An 8,646-nucleotide genomic window follows, 5' to 3' on the forward strand; every position below is an offset into this window, starting at 1 on the left:
CCACCTCATTCCTCAGCACCAGATCCAGCAATGCCTCTTTTCTAGTTGGGCTGAGAACATACTGATCAAGGAAGTTCTCCTGAACACATTTTAGAATTCCTCACTCTTCTTACCCTTAACTCTAAAATTATCCCAATCGATATTTGGGTAATTAAAGTCCCCCAATATCACCACTCTATAGTTCTTTTACATCTCTGTGATTTCCCTGCAGATTTGTTCCTCTATCTCCCTCTCACTATTTGGAGGCTAATAGAATATCCCTAGTAGTGTGATCATTTTTGCAGATGACTGGGGGGAATGTGAGCTGTGAAGAGGATGCAAAGAGGCTCCAAGGTGATTTGGACAAGTTGAATGAGTGGGCAAATGCATGGCAGATGCAGTATAATATGGATGAATGTGAGGTTATCCACTTTGGTTGTAAAAACAGAAAGGCAGATTATTATCTGAATGGTGATAGATTGAAAAAGGGGGAGGTGCAACGAGACCTGGGTGTCCTTGTACACTAGTCGCTGAAAGCAAGCAGCAAGCAGTTAGGAAGGTGAATGGTGTGTTTGCCTTCATTGCAAGAGGATTTGAGTACAGGTTGCAAGGATGTCTTACTGCATTTATACAGGGCCTAGGTGAGACCACATCTGGAGTATTGTGTGCAGTTTTGGTCTCCTTATCTGAGGAAAGATGTTCTTGCCATGGAGGGAGTGCAAAGAAGATTTACTAGGCTGATTCATGGGATGTCAGGATTGACGTATGAGGAGAGATTGGATCGACTAGGGCTATATTCACTAGAGTTTAGAAGAATGAGAGGGGATCTCATAGAAACCTATAAAATTCTAGCAGGACTAGACAGGCTAGATGCAGGGAGGATGTTCCCGATGGCTGGGGAGTCCCGAACCAGGGGTCACAGTCTCAGGATACGGGGTATGCCATTTAGAACCGAGATGAGGAGAAATGACTTCACTCAGAGGGTGGTGAACTTGTGGAATTCTCTACCGCAGAAGGCAGTGGAGGCCAAGTCATTAAATATATTCAAGAAGGAGATAGATATATTAAAGGGATCAAGGGATATGGGGAGAAAGCGGGAACAAGGCACTGAATTAGACGATCGGCCATGATCTTTTTTGAATGGCGGAGCAGGCCCAAAGGGCCTACTCCTATTTTCTATGTTTTTGATCCTTGAAGCTAACCAAATGGATTCTGTCCTTGCCCCTTCAAGGATATCCTTCCTTTCCAGCACTGCAATGTCTTCGCTAATCAGGACTGCCATCCCACCTCCCTTTTTTCCTTCTCTATCTTTTCTGAGCATTTTATATCCTTGCATATAACCGTTCACTGAATAGCGATCAGGAGTATAAACTCAACAGATTTTCTGATCCCATCAACAGGATTTCTGAGATCAGTTGTGATATTCCTTTCACCATCCTGGTTAAGATCAGCTAATTCAGAAAGGACTGGGATCAAACATGGGCCGTAGTCACAGCTTTAAATAACTGAGCAACTGGGGGAAGCTAAAGATGTTTTTATATTTGTTCATGGAATGTGATTGTGTTATTCCCATGTGATAAACTATTCTCCTGCTGACAGATTTCTGATTACTATCCGGCAAATTTCACCTGCATTTATATCCTAGATCCTGGTTATCAGCATAGCCATTAGAATAGTTCATAATATTCCAGAGGATACGATGCGTGCATTATAAGGGAGTTGTAATTTGTATATTGTAAGAGGTAAGAAGGAAGCCATTGTAAAATAGAAACTCAGATTAAATCTGATTGGCATATTACTTGTTTTTATTGGTCAGATCTTGAATATTTGATCTGGAAAATATATTTTATTATTTTGCAGTTAACTTCTGTTCTAAACCTAATTGTGAATATCATGATCAGTTGTTTCCTATTGCTTTTCCATATTGAATGAATACATTTAAAATATTGTCAGAAAAAGGTTTGTTTTAAAGCCAGTCTATATTGCTAATAAGTAGAAGCAAAATACTGCGGATGCTGGAAATCTGAAATAAAAACAAGAAATGCTGGAAATGCTCAGCAGGTCTGGCAGCATCTGTGGAGAAAGAAGCAGAGTTAACGTTTCGGGTCAGTGACCCTTCTTCGGAAGTTCTGAAGAAGAGTCACTGACCTGAAACGTTAACTCTGCTTCTCTCTCCACAGATGCTGCCAGACCTGCTGAGTATTTCCAGCATTTCTTGTTTTTATTGCTAATAAGTAGGTTTTTTAATGTTTCAAAAAATATTTATTTTTTTCCAGCACTGTTGGAACCATTTTAAAGATTATCATTTTTTTCAGTTAAGACTTGAATTGATGTAATTAAAGCTAATTTTTTTTTCCTTAGTGCGAGTTAGTTCACCACACAGCCCTTGACCTGGAGCTTTGTTTCATGAGATATTGCTTGAATCAGGAACCATTGTCTGAAGCGCTGCAGGGAGACTCAAAAGTACTGATTAAACTCACCTCAGAAGACATCACTTTACAAATTGTGTACATTAAAATTGAAAGAGCATTTACATTCTCCTTACATTCTACTCTTTGAGCTGAGAATTCACGAGCAATGTTTGCCATACATTTTTATTACAATTTCTGTGCAAAAGCTTCTGCTAATCTATTGTAATATTCAACATCCTGAAACACATTAAAATATTGCTTGTTTCAAGTGTCCAAAACAAGACTGTGTAAGCTGATGAACTGTTTTGTCAAATATATCACACGTTTCACTACAAATGTTTTAAATGTTTAGCTCATATTCAGTTCAATAAGAAATAAAGAACAGCTGTTTGAAACTGCATTCATCAGGAATTATATAGTCTACTTGTCTCGCCCACTTCATAAGTGCAGTCGGTTGCACTTATTGATTCACAAGAAAAGACTGCATCTCTCTGATCCCTGTAATGCAAAATTAAAGTTCTTTTCAGACAAAATTTTGTCTAGAATAAAACAAAAGTCATATCCAGTGTGTTTTCCATTTGAACCTTTCAATATTGGATCTGTATTTCTGCAGCAAAATCCTCGGAATTTGTGCATATGCTTATATAAATGAAAAAATATTATCATAGATTGTGATTTTTTTCTTTGCAAGTGTCCAGGCCATGCTTGATGTAATTAGTGAGGAGTTATGTATTTATTGAATGCCGTTGTCTTTAAATAAAACGGAGTACAATTTTGGGAACATTCGAGTGCTTACTTCTGAAATATTTGGTGTATGATGCTGCTGAAATTGGTTCTCAAATGTTAGTTCTTTAATTTTGGGCATTGCTTTGCAAGTTCTGAGGTATGTGGTTGATTCTCAACTGCCCTCTGAAATATCCAAGCAAGCCACTTAGGCTTTAATTAATGGTTTGATACAACTATCATAGGAATAAAAACGGACAAGCACGGGCATTGACATAGGCACCGGACACAGAATCATTACAGTGCAGAAGGAGCCGTTTGGACCATCATGTCTGCACTGGATCTCTGAAAGATCAATTCACTCAGTTCCATTTCCCCCACCTTCTCCCCCTAACCCTGCACATTCTTCCTTTTCATATAATTGCCTAATACCCTTTTGAATGCTTCAATTGAACCTGCCTCCACCACATTTTCAGGCAGCACATTCCAGACCTTAACCACTATCTGCGTGAAAAAGTTTTTCCTCATGTCACTTTTGCTTCTCTTACCAGATACTTTAAATCTGTGCCCTCTCGTTCTCGATCCTTTTATGAGTGGGAACAGTTTCTGTCTATCTACTCTGTCCAAACCCTTCATGATTTTGATTAACTCCATCAAATCACCTCTCAGCCTTCTCTCCAAGGAAAACAGTCCTAACTTCTCCAATCCATCTTCATAACTGAAATTTCTCATCCCTGGAACCATTCTCATGAATCTTTTCTGTACTCTTTCCAATACCCTCACGTCTTTCCTAAGGTGCGGCGCCCAGAACTGGACACAATACTCCAATTGAGGCCAAACTAGTGTCTTATACAAGTTCAACATAACTTCCTTGCTCTTGTACTCTATGCCTCTATTAATAAAGCCCAGGATATTGTATGCTTTATTAACTGCTCTCTCAACCTTTCCTGCCACCTTCAATGACTTATACACTTATGCACATAGGTCTCTCTGCTCCTTTAGAATTGTACCCTTTATTCTATATTGTCTCTCCATGTTCTTCCTACCAAAATGAATCATTTCACATTTCTCTGCATTGAACTTCATCTGCCACCTGTCTGCCCATTCCACCAACTTGTCTATGTCCTTTTGGAGTTCGACACTATCCTCTTCGCAGTTCACAATGCTTCCAAGTTTCGTTACATCTGCAAACTTTGAAATTGTGCCCTCTACACCAAGGCCTAGGTCATTAATATATATCAGGAAAAGCAAGGGTCCCAACACTGATCCCTGGGGAACTCCACTACAAACCTTCCTCCAGCCTGAAAAACATCCATTAACTCTTGTTTCCTGTCACCCAGCCAAATTTGTGTCCATGTTGTTACCGTCCCTTTTATTCCATGCAGGTTTGCTCACAAGTCTGTTGTGTGGCACTGTATTGAACCCCTTTTGAAAGTCCATGTACACCACATCAATAGCATTACCCTCATCAACACTGTCTGTTACCTTCTCAAAAAACTCCAGCAAGTTAGTTAAACATGATTTTCCCTTAAGAAATTCATGCTGGCTTTCCTTAATTAACTCACATTTGTCCATGTGACTATTAATTTTGTCCCAAATTATTTTTTCTGGAAGTTTTCCCACCACTGAAGTTAAACAGACTGGCCTGTAGTTGCTGGGCTTATCTTTGCACCCTTTTTTGAAAAAGAGTGTAATGCTTGCAATTCTCCAATCCCCTGGCATCACCCCCAAGTCTAAGGAAGACTGAAAAACTATGGCCAGTGCCTCTGCAATTTCCACCCTCACTTCCCTCAGTATCCTTGGATGGATCTCATCTGGTCCTGGTATTTTATCCACTTTAAGTACAGACAGCCTATTCAATACTTCCTCTTTATTTTAAACCCCTCTAGTGTCTGAATTACCTCCTCTTTCAACATTGCCTGGGTTGCATCATCTTCCTTGGTAAAGACAGATGCAAAGTATTCATTTAATACCACAGCTATGGCCTCTGTCTCCATGTGTAAATCCCCTTTCTGGTCGCTAATTGGCCCCACTACTCCTTTTACCACCCTTTTACTATTTTTATGCCTATAGAAAACTTTGGGATTTCCTTTAATGCTAGCTGCCAGTTTCTTCTTACTCTGTTTGTTTCACTTTGCTTTTTCACTTCTCTGGATCTTCTATATTCAGCCTGGTTCTCAAATGTATTTTCATACCTGGCATCTGTCATCAGCGCACTTTTTCTTCTTTATCCTAATCTCTACCTCTTTTGTCATCCAGGGAGCTCTGGATTTGTTGGCCCTACTTTTCCCCTTCGAGGAAACATACCTTGACTGTACCCAAACTATCTCTTCTTTAAAGGTAGCCCATTTTTCATCTGGTTTTCTTGCCAGCTTTTCACTCCAGTTTATTTTCACCAGCTCCATTCTTACCCTATTAAAGTTGGCCTTCCCCCAGCTAAGTATTCTTACCCTGGATTGCTCTTTGTCCTTTTCCATAGTCAGCCTAAATCTTATGATACAATGATCACTATCCCCTCAATGCTCTCCTACTGATACTTGGCCCACCTCATTCACAAGAACCAGGTCTAGCAGTGCCTCCTTTATGGACTAGCAACATGCTGTTGTAGAAAATTTTCCTGAACACACTGTAGGAACTCTTGCCCCTCGCTGCCCTTTACTATTATCCCAGTCAATGTTTGGATAGTTAAAGTCCCCCATTATATCACCTATAATTTTTGCACCTCTCTGTAATTCCCTTGCAAATTTGTTCCTCCACATCCTTCCCACTAGCTGGTGGCCTATAGACAACACTGAGCCATGTAACTGCACCTTTTTTGTTCCTTAGCTCTAGCCAAATGGATTCTGTCTTCAACCCCTTTGGGACATCCTTTGTCTCCAGCACTACAATGCTCTCCTTAATCAGTACCACCACCCTTTTTTTCATTTCCTATATTTCCTGAACACCTTGCATCCAGGAATATTCAACACCCAGTCCTTCCCTTCTTTGAGCCAGGTCTCTGTTATGGCCAACAAAGGCACAGTCAACCCTGCAAAGTCCTCACTAACATCTGTGGACTTGTGCCAGAATTGGGAGAGCTGTATACAGATTAGTGAAACAACAGCCTTTTCAACCACTGTCCCAGACTCCATCACCATATCTGAGTATATCCTGTCCCATGACCCAATACAGCTGGCAGCACAGTGATATTTAATCAGGAGGGAATGACCCTGAGAGTCCTCAACATTAACTCCAATCCTATAAAATCATACAAAATCAAGTCAAACATGCACAACAAAGCATCCTGCTGATTATCACCTCCTGCCCCCCCCCCCCCTCAGTTAATGAATTTGTTCTCTTCCATATTGAACACCATTTGGAAGAAGCATGGAGAGTAGCAAGGGCACAAAGTATGCAGTAAGTGGGGGAATTCAACGTCCATCATCAAGAGTGGCTCCGTAGCTCTGCTACTGTCCAAGCAGGCTGAGTCCTGAAGGTTGCAGCTGCCAGACTGTGGTAGAGAAAAAAAAACGAGTTGACCTCATCCTCACCAATCTACCTGTCACACATGCACCTGTCCATAATAGTATTAGTTGGAGTGACTACTGCATGGTCCTTGTAGAGACCAAGTCCAGTCTTCACACAGAGGATACCTGCCATTGTGTTGTATCATAGCTGATCATCTACCTCAACCCCACTATCCCCATATCTCGATTCCTTTAGTATCCAAAAATCTATCGATCTCAGTCTTGAATATCCTGAAGGACTGAGCATTCACAGCTTTCTGGATTGCAGAACTTCAAAGATTCCCAACCCTTTGAGTGAAGAAATGTCTCATCATCTCAGTCCTAAATGGCTGACCCCTTATTCTGAGACAGTCCTAATCTGGGGGAAGCCCGTGAAGAATTTTATCTGTTTCAATGAGATCACCTCTCATTATCGAATCATAGGATGGTTACAGCGCAGAAAGAGGAGACTCAGCATGTCGAGTCTGTGCCAGCTCTCTGCAAGAACAATTTGGCTAGTCCCACTCCCCCATCCTTTTCCTGTAACCCTGCATTTTTTTTCTTCTTCAGGTGCTTATCCAATTCCCTTTTGAAAACCACGATTGATTCTGCCTCCACCACCCTCTCAGGGAATACATTCCAGATCCTCTCCACTTGCTGCATGAAAATGTTTTTCCTCATGTTGCCTTTGGTTCTTTTGCCAATCACCTTAAATCTGAGTTCTCTTTTTCTCGACCCCTTCCGCCAGTGGGAACAATTTCTCTCTATCTACTCTGTCTGGACCATTCATGATTTTAAACACCTCCATCAGATCTCCTCTCAACCTTTTCCTCTAAGGAGAACAATGACCTTTCATTGACCTTAAACGTTAACTGTTTTTGTTCTCCACTGTTGCTGCCAGACCTGCTGAGTATTTCCAGCATTTCCTGTTTTTATTTCACATTTCCAGCATCTGTATATTTTACTTTTGTAACTGTGTGTTGCTGGTGTTGTCTCACGAAGGCCCTAATTAATATTAGTACAACTTCTTTACCCTTATTCTCAAATCCCTATGTAATAAAGGCTGAAATACCATTCTATTTCCTAATTGCTTGCTGTACCTGCATGTTAACTTTGTGATTTGTGTACAAGTGCACCCAGATCCCTCTGACTACCAACATTTCCCATCTCTCACCATTTAAAAATGTTTTTTTTAACTAAATTGGATAACTTCACACTTCGTATTATATTCCATTTGCCACGTTCTTGCCCAATCACTTAACCTATCTAAGTCATTTTGCAAACTCCTTGCATCATTTTCACAGCTTACCTTCCCACCTAACTTTGTATCATCAGCAAACTTGAATACATTACATTCAGTCTCCTCATCTCAGTCATTGATATAGATGGTAAATAACACCAATCCTTATATAGCCTGCCAAACCAAAAATGACCTGTTTATTCCTGCTCTGTTTTCTGTTTGTTAACCAATCTTCAATCCATGCTAATGTATTACCCTCAATCCCATGAGCCCTAATTTTGAGTAATGCCCACTTGTGTGGCACCTTATTGAATGCTGTTTGAAAATCCAAATACACTACATTCACTTGTTCCTCCTTATTCACCCTGCTAATTGCAACCTCAAAGAACATGATTTCCCGTTTATAAATCTGTCTTGACTCTGCCCAGTCATATTATGATTTTTTAAGTGTGCTGTTATCACATCCCCAATAATAGATTCTGGCATTTTCCCTACAACTGATGTCAGGCTAACTGGCCTGTAGTTCCCTGTGTTTTTCTTTCCCTCCTTTCTTGAATATTGGTGTTGTGTTTGGTACCTTCCAATCCATGGGGACCATTCTAGAATCTAGGGAATTCTGGAAGATCAAAACCAATGCATCCACTATCTCTGTAGCCACTGTTTTTAGGATGTAGGCCATCAGGTTCAGGGAATTTGTCAGTTTTAGTCCCATTAATTTTTCCAATGGTATTTCTTTACTAATAATTTAAGTTCCTCATTCTCATTGGACCTTTGGTTCCCTGCTATTTCCAGATTGATTTTTGTGTCT

The 8,646-nt window shown here is 40.4% G+C and overlaps 1 protein-coding gene across 4 annotated transcripts in view; it reads left to right on the plus strand.

Annotated features, from left to right (window-relative positions):
• Positions 1 to 3,171, plus strand: part of opa1 (OPA1 mitochondrial dynamin like GTPase) — a 149,701-nt gene extending 146,530 nt beyond the window's left edge. For all 4 annotated transcript variants that reach the window (XM_068042269.1, XM_068042272.1, XM_068042271.1 and 1 more), the window contains one exon: positions 2,341 to 3,171. The gene's annotated coding sequence lies outside the window, so the exon portion shown is untranslated. The remainder of the gene's footprint in view (positions 1 to 2,340) is intronic.
• The last annotated feature ends 5,475 nt before the right edge of the window (positions 3,172 to 8,646 follow it).

The sequence above is a fragment of the Heterodontus francisci genome, chromosome 11 (assembly GCF_036365525.1).
Source record: "Heterodontus francisci isolate sHetFra1 chromosome 11, sHetFra1.hap1, whole genome shotgun sequence".
Classification (NCBI taxonomy): Eukaryota; Metazoa; Chordata; class Chondrichthyes; order Heterodontiformes; family Heterodontidae; genus Heterodontus; species Heterodontus francisci.